Below are 15,729 nucleotides of genomic sequence, written 5' to 3'. Positions count from 1 at the left end.
GCAAAGGTGAGTCACTAGACTTCCCAGCGTGCTCTTGTTCCAACGTCACAATGGTTGGTCAGTTTGAATCACAACAGGAAATGAGGAGAAGAGATTAATAGCTGGACATATACTTATTTTGTGAAGTGTGGAAGTTATTTGTTTTTTTGTTTTTTTCTTGCTTGGTACAGCAAGTTCTCTCCTGGACACGATCCTCCCATAGATATGGATTTCTTATATAAATAACTACTGTGTGTACAACAGGCAGCTCCTCTATGGTTTTCAAGTGAAGTGCCTGGTGCTTCCATCTTCTGGTCACCAGAGGTGCGTCTCCCTGATCTTAGCTATCATGAATATCATAACCATCATTAGCATTACCAACATTCTCATCAACATTATTGACATTATTATCCTCATCGTCATCATTATCATTATCAACAGTCACGTTGATAATATCAATGACACATGAGTTCGATACTTCCCCAGGCAAGGGGATTTCTTCTCATTCTCCAGCGAATCCTGTAGCCCCACTCCATTCCCAGCCCCCTCCCTCTGTCCATCCACAGGTTGCCCAGACATTACCCCAATATCTGCACACAGTACCTTGGCAGGTCCAGAGAGTTCCAGGGGGCCCTTCCGGGTATTCTCGGCAGGGGCATAATAAGAAACAAGAGTGCCTAGATCAGCACCCAACAAAACAGGTGTGGGAATTTCATCTGAGACCCCCACCTCCCTCATCCCCCTTCCCGCACCCCAATCTATGAATACCTTTGCACAGGGTATGCGTGAACGGGTCCCCCCAACTCCTGTGAGGGTAAGGAACTTTCCTAGGATGAGGTTCCTTTGCTCAATCACCCCTGGCCGGATCAAGGTGACTTCTGCCCCGGTGTCCCGGAAACCAGTTACAGACCGGTTGCCCACAGTGACTGGCTGCAAGTTGGCAGGGGTTACCCGCATCTTCCTGCGGAGGAACAACACGGAAGAAGAGTTGCTGGCCGGTTGGCAAGATGATGTCATCTGCTTCTGTTCAGGACACTGTGTCCTGAGATGTCCGGCTTTCCCACAGGTGAAACATCTGCGGTTATCAGGCAGGGATGGCTTGGCTCCAAGTGCTGCAGGTGTGGGCGGAGGGTAAGCTTGACTCACTGACATAGGAGGGGTTGCTATGAGTGATTTCCCCCCTTTCCAGCTGTTCGGAGGAGCCTTGCGATGGTCAGACACTCGCATGTGGACGAAGGTATCTGCCAAATTGGCTGTAGCTTTAGTAGATGCTGGCTCTCTCTCCAAGACAAACTGTTTGATGTTGGCTGGGCAGATGTGTAGGAGTTGGTCTCATATCATGAGCTCTTCTAAAGACTAGTGGGAGTCAGCTTTCAGTCCCTTAGTCCACTGTCGGAATGTGGTGCGTAAGTGACTCGCCACATCCGTGTAAGAGTCCCCAGGTCCCTTTTGCATGGACCTGATCCGCTTGCGGTACACTTCCGGGGTCATCTGGTACTTCTGGACAATGGCATCTTTTAAAACTTCATAATCATCGTCCTGCCCCTCTGGCAATTCAACAAACGTGTCCAGGGCCTTGCCTCGTTGCCCTGGTGTCAGGTACCGAGCCCATTGAGTTGGGGGCACATGGTACTGATGGCACGTTTTTTCAAATAACAGTAAGTACGTGTCAAAGTCACTATATTTTTCCATCACTGGAAACTTGGCTGCGCCCACGGCCAGAGATGCATCCCTGTGCTCTGAGGACCCAAGGTTCTGGCTCTGTCGTTGCTGCTGCTGGAGCCTCGTCATCTCCAGCTCGTGCCGACAATCAGCTTCCCTCTGCGCCTGGTGCTCCTCTCTGTCAGCTGCTGCTTGGCGTTCCTCTCTCTCAGCCTGGCGTTTTGCAGTTTCTCTGTCAGCCTGGCATTCAAGAAACCGCAGGTATGCCTCAAGATCTGTCTCCATGAGGCATTTTAGGGCTTCCTGCATCTGAGGAGAGTCTCTGCTGGTTACAGGCACTCCGGTGCTGGTCCGCTCAGGTGGTGGTGTGACGATACCATTCGGTGATTCTCCAGTGTCAGTCTCTGTATGCCCATCCTGCGAGGCAGTCTCTGAGCCACTGGGAATGTAGGTAGTGGGAACCCCATCATGCTCAAGTTCCCCCGAGTTCTGATCTGCTCGGCTATCATGCTCCTGTAGATCCCGAATCAAATCATCACGAGTTTTGCAACCGATGTCCATGAGGCACATTCCGCACTCAAATCACTTTTGCTCATTTTCTTGTATTCTGCGTCACCAGGCATAATTGCAAGCAAAGATAGAATAGGAAGCAGAAAAAGGAAGGAGCTTTTGCTATATGTCTCTCTCTATATAGGTTACAATGCTTCAGTGCAGAGCCAATTTTTTAACACTGCACTGAAGCTCTTAATGCAACTATCCCACGTACGCTGCCAGCCAATCTGTGACGAACACGAGATCGCTGTCACCAATATGCGACAATCCCATGATCGCTGTCACCAATATGTGACGGACGCAGAGTCAGACTTCAGCCCTTCTCACCAAACTCGTGACCGAAGGACTAGCCAATCTGAAACCGTGATGTCACGTGCGTAACAATGTCACACCAAGCTGCACCCAGCACAACGATTTTCCAGCTAATTGGACCACAACCGATGTACCGGCAGCCTGAATGCGCTTGTTACTGGGTCAGGTTAATTACGCAATTAACCCTTCACACTGCCACCACCTCCATTTTTGTACAGAGAAAGAGGAAACTCGGAGATATCAGCTATAACACTACAATGATTGAGATAATCGTCTGTATAAAACGGTTACCACAGGCCGGTTATACAGAGGGTTAAACAAACACAGTAGCGTTCTCTTTAGAGGCAGGAATTCGTAAATTGCAATTAAGAGCTATAGAAACAGTTCAACACTTTCAGAAGGAAAGATTTATTAGTAAAAGGTCAAACGGGTGCAATAAAAATATTTACAGAAAAAGATGTAACTAAAATATACATACAGAGACCAACAACACAGCAAAAAGATGTCAGAGAGAGGTGAAAGGGTTAAGTTACTTCCCAAAGTCTTGGGTTCAAGTTTCAGAGTGAAAGGGCACGGGTCTCCCCAGGTGGTACTGATGTTAAAATGTGAGACATCTTCAACTTTTCTCTCTTAGGCCTGACAGCCCAATTTGTAGTTCCCCAGCAGGGGGTGTCTCTGAAGTCAAGGACCAATACCCCGTTTAGGGCGTGGAGGTCTGGGCGGATACCTCAACTAGAGCCAAAATCTCTCATTACTCATATTTTGGCCCATAACTTTCCATCTGCACAAGTGACATTCCACCCGCGGGTAGATGATTATATATTAGACACATCTGAGGATTGATTAGATCTGAATTATGAAATTATACACTGAACGGTTCACGGGATCTACTTTTTGGCTTTCCTATGTATTCGAGACAAGGCGAGTGACCTACCAAAATGTTCATCTCCTTTTAACCAATCTGACGATATGTCCGGTTTTTATTTAATTCTCATATTCCAAGAAATGAGACATAGGGGAAAAATGGATTTTAACAAAGGTTATCTGGTCGTGTTTCCTGGGAATGTAATTTGAACTCCTGGGAAAGCTTGTCTTATCTTATATGAGGTGTTACATTGCACAGGTTCTTTGGACAGCTAGGGCCCAGCTCCTTTGGGGATTTTATAGCACGTAGCCCCCTGCTGGGCTCCGGCCTCCTACCACACAAACACAGTGTGACTCTCAGAGAGGGAGGGGGGAAGAATGAGGGAATAACATGGATACTCTTAACAAAATGGAGGCGGCGTCCTGCCTCTGGTGTGCACGTTCGCGACACTCCCTGCTTGTCAGGTGTCTGGACCCCCTACTGAACTCATGGGGCCAGAGCTCCATATAGGAGGGCCGGCAGTACCTCTTTATCGGCGGCGCTGGGTGTACCATGCAGGGTGGTGGGTTCCAGGGTAGTCTGGTCTGACAGGAGAGGACTGACTTGTAGTCCTCTACAGATTGATAAGTTCTCATTTGGGAACTGGAATTTGGAGGTTTGGAGAGATATTTGCATGAGAAAGAACCTCCGAACCTGATTACAGGGACTTTGGTCCTGAAAAAGTTATTCTACCTCTAGGAAGAGGCCCCCTAAAGGCAGGAAGCTCCTAGAGCTGGGTGAAGTAGTGAGTAATTGCAGTATCAGGAGTACCTCATAACTGCTGGAAGCTTCTTAACAATGCTGGGGTTTCCTAAAATTCATGTGGGAAAAAGGCTTGTGTGGGTGTAACTGTTTTGTCCTCACTACGTCTCCCTGTGTGTAACTCGACATGCAGCTAAATCCTTCTGTTCAGTAATAATCCAATAATGGGTGAAACTATTAGGAAAAACTGGTTCTGAGTTCTTTGAAACAGTACATTTATTCTGGGCTCCATTTAGTGGCCAGATTTAATATTGCAGGCTGAATTTCCTGCTGCTGCAGAACACTCCCCACCTGATATCAAAAGACACAACTTTTTGGGCCCTCAGAAGAAACTAGCATAGTTACCAACAGTCCCTAATTTGCTGGGAATGTCACGGATTCTTAACTGATGTCCCGACAGGATCTTGTCCTGAGCTGAGTCCCGAAAATAGGGCTCCTTCATAGACAGTCAGCAGAGTCAGTGCCAGATCTGTGCAGGCTGTCCCCTGCACAGAGGGAAGATCTGCTGATTGGCATAACAGCACCAATCAGAAGCTGTAAGATCCTGTAGCCCACTCCCGCTGAGAAGTAAATGTCTAGAAGAGCGGAGTGGAGCTCAGGGCACACATGGTGTACTCCGGACTATCAGTTTTTCTGGGGCCCCCACTCCTCCTCCTCCTGTCCCTGTGTATGATAGCTGTGTGTACTGGGGCAGAGCCCTGAGCAGAGCCTGGTGTGGGGTCCTGGGCTGTATTCTTCCATCACCCTCTCAGTCAGATAGTTATGCATCCAGGTGGTAGAAAGCGCAGGACGGACGGCCTCCACTGGTGATGGTACATATGTAAGGCTCAGGCGCTACACACTGTGAGAGCAACAGAATGGTAATGGCAGAAGTGCGCTGGAGGAAGGGAGGGAACATAGAAGCAGGGGTGTGGTGAAGGAAAGGGGGAACATGGAAGCAGGGGTGCACTGAAAGAAGGGGGAAACAAAGACACAGGGGTGCGCTTAAGGAAGGGGGGAACATGGAAGCAGTGGTGCGCTGAAGGAAGGGGGGAACTAGGACACAGGGGTGTGCTAGGGTAAGGGGGGAACATGGAAGAAGGGGTGCACTGGAGGAAGTAAAGAACATGGAAGCAAAGGTGTGCTGGAGGCAGAGGGGAACATTGAAACAGGAGTGCGCAGGAGGAAGGGGGGAACATGGACGCAGAGGTGCTGTGGAGGAATGGGGGAACATGGAAATTGGTGCGCTGGAGGAAGGGGGGGACATGGAAGCAGGGGTGCATTGGAGGAAGAGGGGAACATGGAAGCAAGAGTGCTCTAGAGGAAGGGGGGGACATGGATGCAGGGGTGCACTGGAGGAAGAGGGGGAACATGGAAGCAGGGGTGCACTGGAGGAAGGGGGGAACATGGAAGCAGAGGTGTGTTGGAGGAAGGTGGGGGATGGACGCAGAGGTGTACTGGAGAAGGAAATATAAAGGAAGCATAGATGCGCTGGAGAAGGAATTGGGGGGGAAGTGTAAATAGAGGTGTGCTGGGGGAGGGGGGTTGGGAGGCAGAGATATACTGGGGGAAGGAATTGGGGGCAAAGGTGTGATGGAGGAATTTGAGACAGATGTGTGCTGGGGATGAAGGCAGAGGTGTTATGGGGAGGGGGCAAAGGAAGCAGAGGCATTCTGGGGGAGGAAAAAAGAAGTCAATGATGTGCCAGGGGGAGGCTAGAAATAGAGGCAGAGGTGTGCTGGGGGGGGGGGGATTGGAGACAGAAGTGTGCTAGGAGGGTACTTTGGAGACAGAGGTGTGCTAGGAAAGACATTGGAGGAAGAGATGCTCCGAAGGGCAATGGAAGAAGAGTGCTGGGGGGTACATAGGTATCCTGGGGGTGGAATCGGTGACAGAAGTGTAGTGGGGGATAGAGAGGTTTGCTGTGGGGAGGGACAATGAAGACACAGGCATGTTTGGGGGCATCTATGATGAGGGAGAGTCTGATGAGTTATGAGATTATCTCCTCCATTTACATAATGTGTTACAGACAGGAGAAGCAATGACAAGACCACATTGGGAGGCAAAGGTTGATTGGGAAAGCATTGGAGGCAGAAGTGTGCTATTGGCGCATTAGTGGCAGAGGAGTACTATGGGAGGCATTGGAGGAAGAAGTGTGCTTGGGGGAGGGGCATTGAAGGCATAGGTGTTCTGGGTTACCCATTGGAGGCAGAGGTGTTCTGGGATAGTCATTGGAGGCAGAGGTGTTCTGAAGGATACATTGGAGGAGAGGTGTTCTAGGAGCGTCATTTTAAGCAGAGGTGTTCTGGAGGAGTCATTACAGGCAGAGGTGTTCTGGGAGAGTCATTGGAGGCAGAGGTGTTCTGGGATAGTCATTGGAGGCAGAGGTGTTCTGTAGAAGTCACCAGAGGCGAAGGTGTTCTGGAGAAGTCATTAGAGGCAGAGATGTTCTGAAGGAGCCATTGGAGGCAGAGGTGATCTGGAGGAGTCCTTAGAGGCAGAGGTGTTCTGGAGGAGTCATTAGAGGCAGAGATGTTCTGTGGAGGCATTGGAGGCAAAGATGTTACATAGTTACATAGTTAGTCTAGCTGAAAAAAGACAAAAGTCCATCCAGTTCAACTATTAAAAAAAAAAGTTATAATCCTATACCTACAGTTGATCCAGAGGAAGGAAAAAAAAAACAGCAAAACATGATCCAATTTGCTCCTGCAGGGAAAAACATTCCTTCCTGTTCCCCCGAGAGGCAATTAGATATTCCCTGGATTAACGTTACCTATAAATGTTAGTTTCCAGTTATAGTATATTATTTGTATCTGGTAAAGAATCTAGGCCTTTATTTAAAGTAATCCATGGAGCTGGCCAGAACCAACTCTTGAGGGAGTCTATTCCACATTTTCACATCTCTCACTGTGAAGAAACCTTTCCGTATTTGGAGATTACATTTCTTTTCCTCCAGATGTAAAGAGTGCCCCCTTGTCCTCTGTGTTGACCTCACGGTGAATAACTCTACACCGAGTTCACTATATGAACCACTGATGTATTTATACTGTACATGTTGATCATATCCTGTCCAGTGGAGCTCCACTCTGCAGCCTCTGCTTGTTTGTTATATTAAAGCTTTCTAGAAATAAAAAGGGGGAGTGGAGGTCACATGTTTCACCTGGAGCTCCATTCTACTGCCAGACTATTGCGGTGTCCGGTCCCCTCTCTGGTAATAGCAAGACCAGATCAGAAAACTGGTCTAAGGAACAACTTTGCTTCCTTGTTCCTGTGTACTTTAACCACTTGCCCTCCAGAGGATTTTTGCGTTGAAAAAAGTGCCTAAAAAGCTCAAGAAAAACGCTTCTCTATGTATGTGAATATATATCTATGTATGTTTTCACACTGAGGCGTTGCGGTGTAAAATCTCCTGCTTGCAGCATCTTTGGGGCATGTTTGGGGAGTTAAAAAAAAAGCCCCCGAATTGGCTCTTCCCATTGAAATCAATGGAAAATGGTGCAGTTTTTACACGTGTCCTTTAAAAACGCTCAAAAAGCTTGGCAAAAGCACAGTAAAACCACCTATGCGTTTTTGCGGCAGATCAGCGTGAAAGTAGCCTAACTGTGTGCTGTTTCAAAGTATGTTGTATGTGCTTTCCAATGTAAGCACACTGTTTTGTATGGCTCTGCTATGTTTATTATTTTACATACAGGTCTCTTCCCTGTCAGAGATTTATTTATTTATTTCAGGTACTTATATAGCACTGTTAGTTTACGCAGCACTTTACACATATATATATTGAACATTCACATCAGTCCCTAACCCTCAAGGAGTGTACAATCTAAGGTCCCCAACTTACATTCATACATACACATATTAGGGCCAATTTAGACAGGATCCAATTAACCTACCAGCATGTCTTTGGAGTGTGGGAGGAAACTGGAGCACCTGGAGGAAACCCATGCAAGCATAGGGAGAACATGCAAACTCCCTGCAGGAAGCACCATGGTCGGGATTCAAACCCATGACCCATTTACTGCAAGGCAGATGTACTAACCACTAAGCAACTGTGCCGCCCCATACTCAGATACTCAGCGATCACTGGGTGCTGACAAAGAATGACCGGCTGGGGCCTAGTGATTGACAGCCGAGGCCACGAATGGCGGTGTGGGTAGGGCGCTCTCACCCCCTACCCGGAATTGCAAAATCATGCATATATGCACCCGTGCCACCCTGTAGCAGTATTTCTGCTATAGGGTGGTGCGGAAGCGGTTAACTTTGACCTTTCTGACTGTCCCGTCCTCACTTGGAAGAGTTTTGGTGGCACATAAGTGGTTCATATAGTGAACTCGGTGTAGAGTTATTCACCGTGAGCTCATCACAGAGGACAAGGGGGCACTCTTTACATCTGGAGGAAAAGAAATGTAATCTCCAAACAGGGAAAGGTTTCTTCACAGTGAGAGCTGTGAAAATGTGGAATAGACTCCCTCATGAGTTGGTTCTGGCCAGCTCAGTGGATTGCTTTAAAAAGGCCTGGATTCCTTCTAGGATACACAGAATATAACTGGATACTAACATTTATAGGTAAAGTTGATCCAGGGAATATCCGATTGCCTCTCGGGGGATCAGGAAGGATTTTTTTTCCCAGCATGAGAAAATTGGCTCATGCTTTGCTGGTTTTTTTTGCCTTCCTCTGGATCAACTGTGGGTATAGGATTATAATATTTTTTTTAATGGTTGAACTGGATGGACTTTTGTCTTTTTTCAGCCAGACTAACTATGTAACTATTAAACGTATTTTCAGAGCACTGTCAGTAGGAATTGATTTCTTGCTTAGCTGATCTCCCAGACATAAGTTTCATATTGCACAATACAGATGATGAGATCTTGAGGCTGTTGGAGTTCTACTGATGAACTAATCCTTTGACAGTGGTGCCAGCCTTTCCAGTCATAGTCATTTGCATGAGTGACATGTTTAAAGGAATGAGCAATGTGGATGAGGCAAGTAATAGCTCGAACAAGTAACTTTCAGTTTGAGAATCTGTTACATCTGTGGGATTTAAGCTGACTGTCTGGAGATTTCAGGGCGGATTTCAACATCTGAGTCTGGATCTACTAGCTCAATTGTGCCACTATCAGAATCGAGTTGTTTTGCGCAGTACAAGAATGCAGGTCCTGTAAACCATGTCGTGTCCTTAAGATGACATGCAGCAAAGGCTCTTGTAGCGTGGTCTGCAGGGCTATGGTCAGTAAGTACAAAGTGCTATTGCGTTGAACAAGTGGATTTCCTAATCCTTAGCACATGATGTTGACAGAAACAGAATCGTCTAGTCTTGCTATAGATGTGACTTAACACCACCTCGCTGTCAGTGTAGAAAAAGGCATCTTTAATCACTTGCCATCCGCCCTATAGTAGAAATACTGCTACAGGGCGGTACGGCTGCGCAAAATCACATATATATTTATAAATATACATGATATAGTGGGTGCACATGCTCCGCCCTACCCGCTATGCTATTGGCAGCTGGGGATATCATTACTGAGACCCGGCCGGCACTCAGTGATTGTCTGCAAAGCTAACAAGGGAGAGAACTGTGTGTAAACAACACAGGTCTCTGTGCTGTCAGCATGGACATGCTGCTTTGTATCTCTCTGCTGTGCAGAGAGATACAAAGCGGCATGTCTCCAAAGTAAAACAGCACACAATGTAAAACACACACAGCACACAGTTAACCCTTTGATCACCCCAGATGTTAACCTCTTCCTGCCCAGTGCCATTAGTACAGTGTCAGTGCTTTTAATTAACACTGATCACTGTGTTAGTGTCACTGGGTATATCAGTGGCAGCCAGTTCCCATCCAGTGTCAGAATGCCCACCACAGTCAAACAGTCCTGCTATAAGTCACTGATCACCGCCATTACTAGTAAAAAAAAAAAATAAAAAAAATTCCAGTATCTATACCGCCATTTGTAGATGCTATAACTTTCCCGTAAACCAATCAATATACACTTATTGGGAATTTTTTTAGCAAAGACATGTAGCAGAATACATTTTTGCCTAAATTTATGAAGAAATTGGATTTTTTTAATTTTTTTTATTTGATATGTTTTATAGCAAAAATATAGTTTTTTAAAAAAAATTATCTTTTTTTGTTTATAACATGAAAAAAAGCCCCCACAGAGGTGTTCAAATACCCTTGAAAGAAAGCTCTATTTGTGGGAAAACAAATGACAAAAATGTTGCATGACCGCAAAACTGTCAGTTAAAGTAACTCAGCGCTGTTAAGGGGGGTAAATTAGGGGGAAAATCCTCTGGAGGACAAGTGGTTAAGGTCAATGTCCATTTCTGATGCAATATGTTCGGCTAGCTCAACAGCTAATACTGCAGTACAAAGTTCTAGTCTAAACATGTGCAGTTCGTTTCGTTACGAATCAAAATTTGGACAAAATGTTCGTTATTCGTAGATTTGGATGTGTCCAAATTTCCGAATTACAATCATAACAAGTAAATGAATCTGAAATAACAAAACAAAATTTCATCTGAAATTGAAATCAAATCCAAATCAAATTTGAAAACAAAATCAAATCTGAAAACAAATTCAAAATATAAACATATTGCTGACTATTGCTGATTTCTTTCAAAGACTATGGGATTGCTCTACTAAAACTGTAGAGTGCAAAATTTGGTGCAGTTGTGAATGATAGCCACTGAGCCTCTAACTTCAGCTTATTCAATTAAGCTTTAATGAAAAAAGCTGGAAGCTTATTGGCTACTATGCAGAGCTGCACCAGATTTTGAGCTCTCCAGTTTTAGTAAATCAACCCCTTTGTATAGTAGTGTTAGAATATAGCGGTCTTCCAAAATTCAAATTTCGAAAAGAATAGCATAGTTAAGTATAGAGTAGAAAATAAAGGAATAGAATAGAATAGATAGGAAAATAATAGAATAGAACAGAACAGAATACAGTAAAACAGAACAGAAAAGACTAAAATAGAAAATAAAGGAATAGAATAGATATGAATGAAATAGACTCAGTAGAATAAAGCCAGCTTCTGAAATTCAAATTTAGAAAAGAATAGCTAAAAACAGAATAGAATAGTAAAGAATAGCGTAGCACAGAACAGAAAAGAAAATAATGGAATAGAAACTAAAGAAATAGAATAGAGTATAATAGAACAGAATAGACTAGAATTGAATAGAAAGGTATAGAAAAAAAAAATAGAATATAAATATAAAGAATATAACCGTCTTCCGAAATTCAAATTTGGAATAGAACCAGTTATTTTACACATTGTATTGGGATTGATTCAGTATTTGCAATTCAAATTCAATTACTTTGAATCCATTGGAAAAATGTGAATCCGGCCAAAAACGGATAAATGAAACGAAACTAAATGAATTTCATTACAAATGTAACAAAACAAAATTAGTTACTTAACTAATCAATCCTGAAAAGTAACAAAACAAATGTTTTCGTTGTGCTCATCTATTCTAGTCTAAGCATGGTGTGGCTCGGCTGTGGAGCCAGTTTTGCTTTGCCCATGACAAATCCTATGTTGTGCTGTGCCCTAACATCTACAGTTTTTACATAGGCAACAGCCGCTATTGCTTTGACAGAGGCATTGGAGAATATACAAAGATTTTGGCTTTGTACTTCTGTAGAGGGTGAAGGAGCATATGGTAAAGCTGTCAGAGAGCTTCTACACTCAAAGAGTTTCTTTTATCAAGGGGCAGTGGGGCATCTCAGTCAGATAGCAATAAAGTTACCTATGAGCCACTGGAAGTTAAAGTAAGAAATAAGAGATAAGTTCGCTGGCTCCTCTTTACATCCTCATATATATGTATAATAGTAATAAATAAATTATAACAATGGTGCCACGCCCTTTAAATAAATATGTGTCTATATATACTAAATGTGCATGATGAACTGCTTATAACAATTCAATAAATTGATTAATAGTGAAAAAACTCTCAAAGAAAATTTTAAATCAATCAATATAAACCAGTATTAATATCAAAGTAGTGATTGAAAATTATGCATATAAATGTCCAATTCATAAGTGAGTTCAATCAGATGTGAATCCCATCATACTTGCGGTTTGCTCAATCTACTGTAAACGGTTGCTCATACAATCCAGATAGTTTGTGCTAAAGGAATATTAAACCAAGAAACGTGGGTTTACTCTGGTATGTTCCTTTGTAGAAAGCAGACTGGATAGTTCACCTCCTTTTTTCTGGTAATGCTGTTATGGGTGAATCCAGGATATGGGTCCTCCCTTCAATGGGCTCTATATGTTCTTTCCGTTTATATGCGGTGGCTGGGCGGCAAGTGGTTAATACATTAATCCTTCACTTAACTCGGAAAGGTACACCCATACCTGAGATGGGCCCAACCTGCTCAATCTGCAACAGTTTTACCAGTCACTGCCTTAAAAGACCCTGAGACCCCATCCAACTGCTACTACACAACCCAACACAAAAAATGAAGAACACCCCCAAAAAGGAGAAACAACAAGGCAATTAACACAAGGCGAAAAAACACCTGTAGCCAAATAAGTATCACGGGTGGGAAAGAGGGAGAAGCTCATTCTCTACTGTACCAGCTTAGACTGACCCTGAGGAAAATGTTACACCTCTATTTTCCTTCCAGGGCCCATGCTGCCACGCACCAACCTGCCCCATGTTCCTCCAGTCAAACGGCCCTCAAACTTTTAAGTAAAGCTGACTAATTCTTTAACCCCTTGTTACTCCAGCCTGTCCTGCAAACCAAGTCATGTCTCGCCTTATGCCTATGCTGACTATCTAGCTCCAGACCCTGTTCTATCATATTAAGGGTGGAAAAGGCATCTCTGTGTGAAAGGTTTTTCCTCTGTGCTTATTTGGAAGGTAAAGGAATCTGATTTCAAGTCCCATAACAGACCAAGGCTGTGTTGTACAGCTAAAGAGTCTGTCCCTAGGTCTAAGTCTCTTAGATCATTAGAGTGTTCTTGTGTACGGAAAGCATCTATTACTTCTTTACTGTTGGAAGCAGTCTTGTGAAGCCTGAGATTGGAGCAGGCTAACATTTGCTGTGCCCATTTCAGGAGACTAATTGAAGACTTGTTGGAAGGTAACGTTTTTAAACAGTCATCTACTGTACATAGAAGTTCTTTTTTACGAATTGTCTCGCATCTGAGGCATATTCAGGCTCACCCTCCTGAACGAACATCTGAGTCCATATATAGCAACTGCAGGAGAAGGGCTTTTGCCAAAGATGTGTACTCTCATGCAGTACTCAGTGATGTCTTTGGATGAGTCATTATCTCTAAACCATATAAATATCAAGACGTTTCTGTCATTCTCTCTGACAAGGAAGCAATGGAACATTCTCTGCAAATGCGTAAGAAGTTTGTTATTGAGGTCTGGACCTGTCAAGAGGATCCTCAAATTTGGCACTAGAGTAAAACAATACTCTGCTCTGACCTGGCTTCCTAGGGTGGTATACTCCAAATATCGGTAGGTAGCATCACTGCTCAGAGTCTTTAAGAGTGGAAGCTATTTCTGCATGACCGTTTTCAAAGATTTTCTCCATGAAAGAAAAGAAATGGTCTCTCATCTCTGGCTGTCTTTGAAAATTAAATTGAAGAGAAGAGAAATGCCTTTGTACTTGTTCTCTGTTATTAGGTAGGCATTGTCTCTGTGGTCTGAAGGAAAGAGGTACAATCCAGCTGTTTGTGCCATCTTTGACTAGTCCTTCTCCATTATGTTCAAGAAGAGTTTGTCCTCAATAGACATTGCCACCTTATTGTCCTCTTTGGTTCTTTGAAGACTCTAAATAATCTTGGTCACTCTTACAGACAAGGCTGTCACTAGAGGGGCCTACGAAGGGACACGGCAAGAGGGAAGCTTAACCCCCCTGGTGGTATTCCTGAGTGTAGCTCAGGGTTAACTTTCATTACCAGAAGGGGTAACCCCAAACTACACTCGGGATTAAACTGCAGCATTGCTCTGGGATCCCTCAAGCACTTACCTTGTCCTGTGATCCCATGATGTCCCCCCCTGCAGCATCCCCGGCCATGTCCTCAGGCCGATGCTGGCATCCGTCGTCCGGGTTCCATTCCCTGTGAGGACATATGGGACGTACGGGGGACGGAACTGACGGGAATTTCAAAAATGTAAAAATTTGACATTCACTCAATACACTAAACTCTGATAGTATTACATTACTGTATCAAACCATTTCACATACATTTTGTCCCTAGTACTTTGTCCTGTGCCCTGTCTGCATTTTTACCGTTCTTTCTGCCTGGAAACTGAGAAATGTCCATGGCATCCAATAAGTGTCCCTTTAGGTCAAAAGCGGTTTTAGACCAGCTAGAGAACAGCGTTAGTAAATCAGAACTACTTGCAGAATTGAGCGATAATGATTCGTGGGGAAATTCGTCATCAGACACTGAAAACGATTTTGCAACTGAGCACAGTGAACTATTTCAAATTTCAGTGTTTTTGGTTTGATTACATTATTGAATAAAATTTATTGTTATATTATTTTTTATGATTATTTATTATATTATAATTGATGATTTCATGTTTCAAATGTTATCATACCCGGGATGTTTACTAGACTCTTGTTTTGAGAGATTTCAGTAAGTTATTCCTAAGAATTACAGGCCTACAATAAAAAAAACAACATATTTCCATTGAAAACAACGTACTGCTTTGAGCACAGAAATACTGACATAATCAGACCGCTAGTGAGGTTAATAGCTTTGTTCCTCTGGCCTTCTGGGTTGACTCTGACTAGACAGGAGCAGGACTTGCCACCCATGATTCCTTTGCAGACCCCTGTGCATAGTGAAGTGATCTCTGGTGTAGTTGTAGCTGTGTGTCCTGCTGAATGGGCTGCTGAGCCTTAAAAAGTGTTCCAAAAGATAAATCTTTTCACCCACAAAATGCTTTATAATACTGGCATGTTAGCTTATACGTATATTCCCATTCAAGTTGGATATAAAAAAACATAAATGAATTGTTTATCATTATTTCTGTTCAATCTTTATATACTTGAGAATATATTTTAAGGGAGCAGTTCGGAAATGCTGTTAATTTCTTAACTGAGCCCAATTGAAGTCACCTTTCAAATAAAACATGTAAGCTTTTCTGAGTACTTTTATTGACTGGCGTTTAACAGGTATTATTACAGGATAAATGATGATATTTCCTCCTCCTCCTTTGTTTCATTGCATAGGCCACTTGAACAAGTTATGACATTTCTGTTAAGTGTTTGTGAGCAGCTCAGGTGGATTATAAATTAGTTTAGGGGCTTACATGTCTATTGTGTTCAATTAGAAGAAGATTCCATGAAGGTTAATGAAAGTGAGGTTTAATTTCTGGAATAAAAACTATAAAATAGTATATGTTTTTGGTGCCACTCTCAAACAAATTTGCATAATGTACTTTTCAAGGTTGTGGGTTCATAATGATAATAAGACATCATTAAAAAATGAATTGAAGAGTTGAATATTAAAGTGATACTAGACAATATCCTTATTCTTCAGAAATAATCCATACATGTTCACTACTTAAGAGAACTCCAGGTATTGATATTTTATACATCGTTACA

Source organism: Staurois parvus, unplaced genomic scaffold, assembly GCF_062004578.1.
Source record: "Staurois parvus isolate SC_StPar_1 unplaced genomic scaffold, SC_StPar_1.0 ptg000170l, whole genome shotgun sequence".
Taxonomy (NCBI): Eukaryota; Metazoa; Chordata; class Amphibia; order Anura; family Ranidae; genus Staurois; species Staurois parvus.
The sequence above is the reverse complement of the archived record's forward strand: the minus strand, read 5'-3'. Positions refer to the sequence as shown.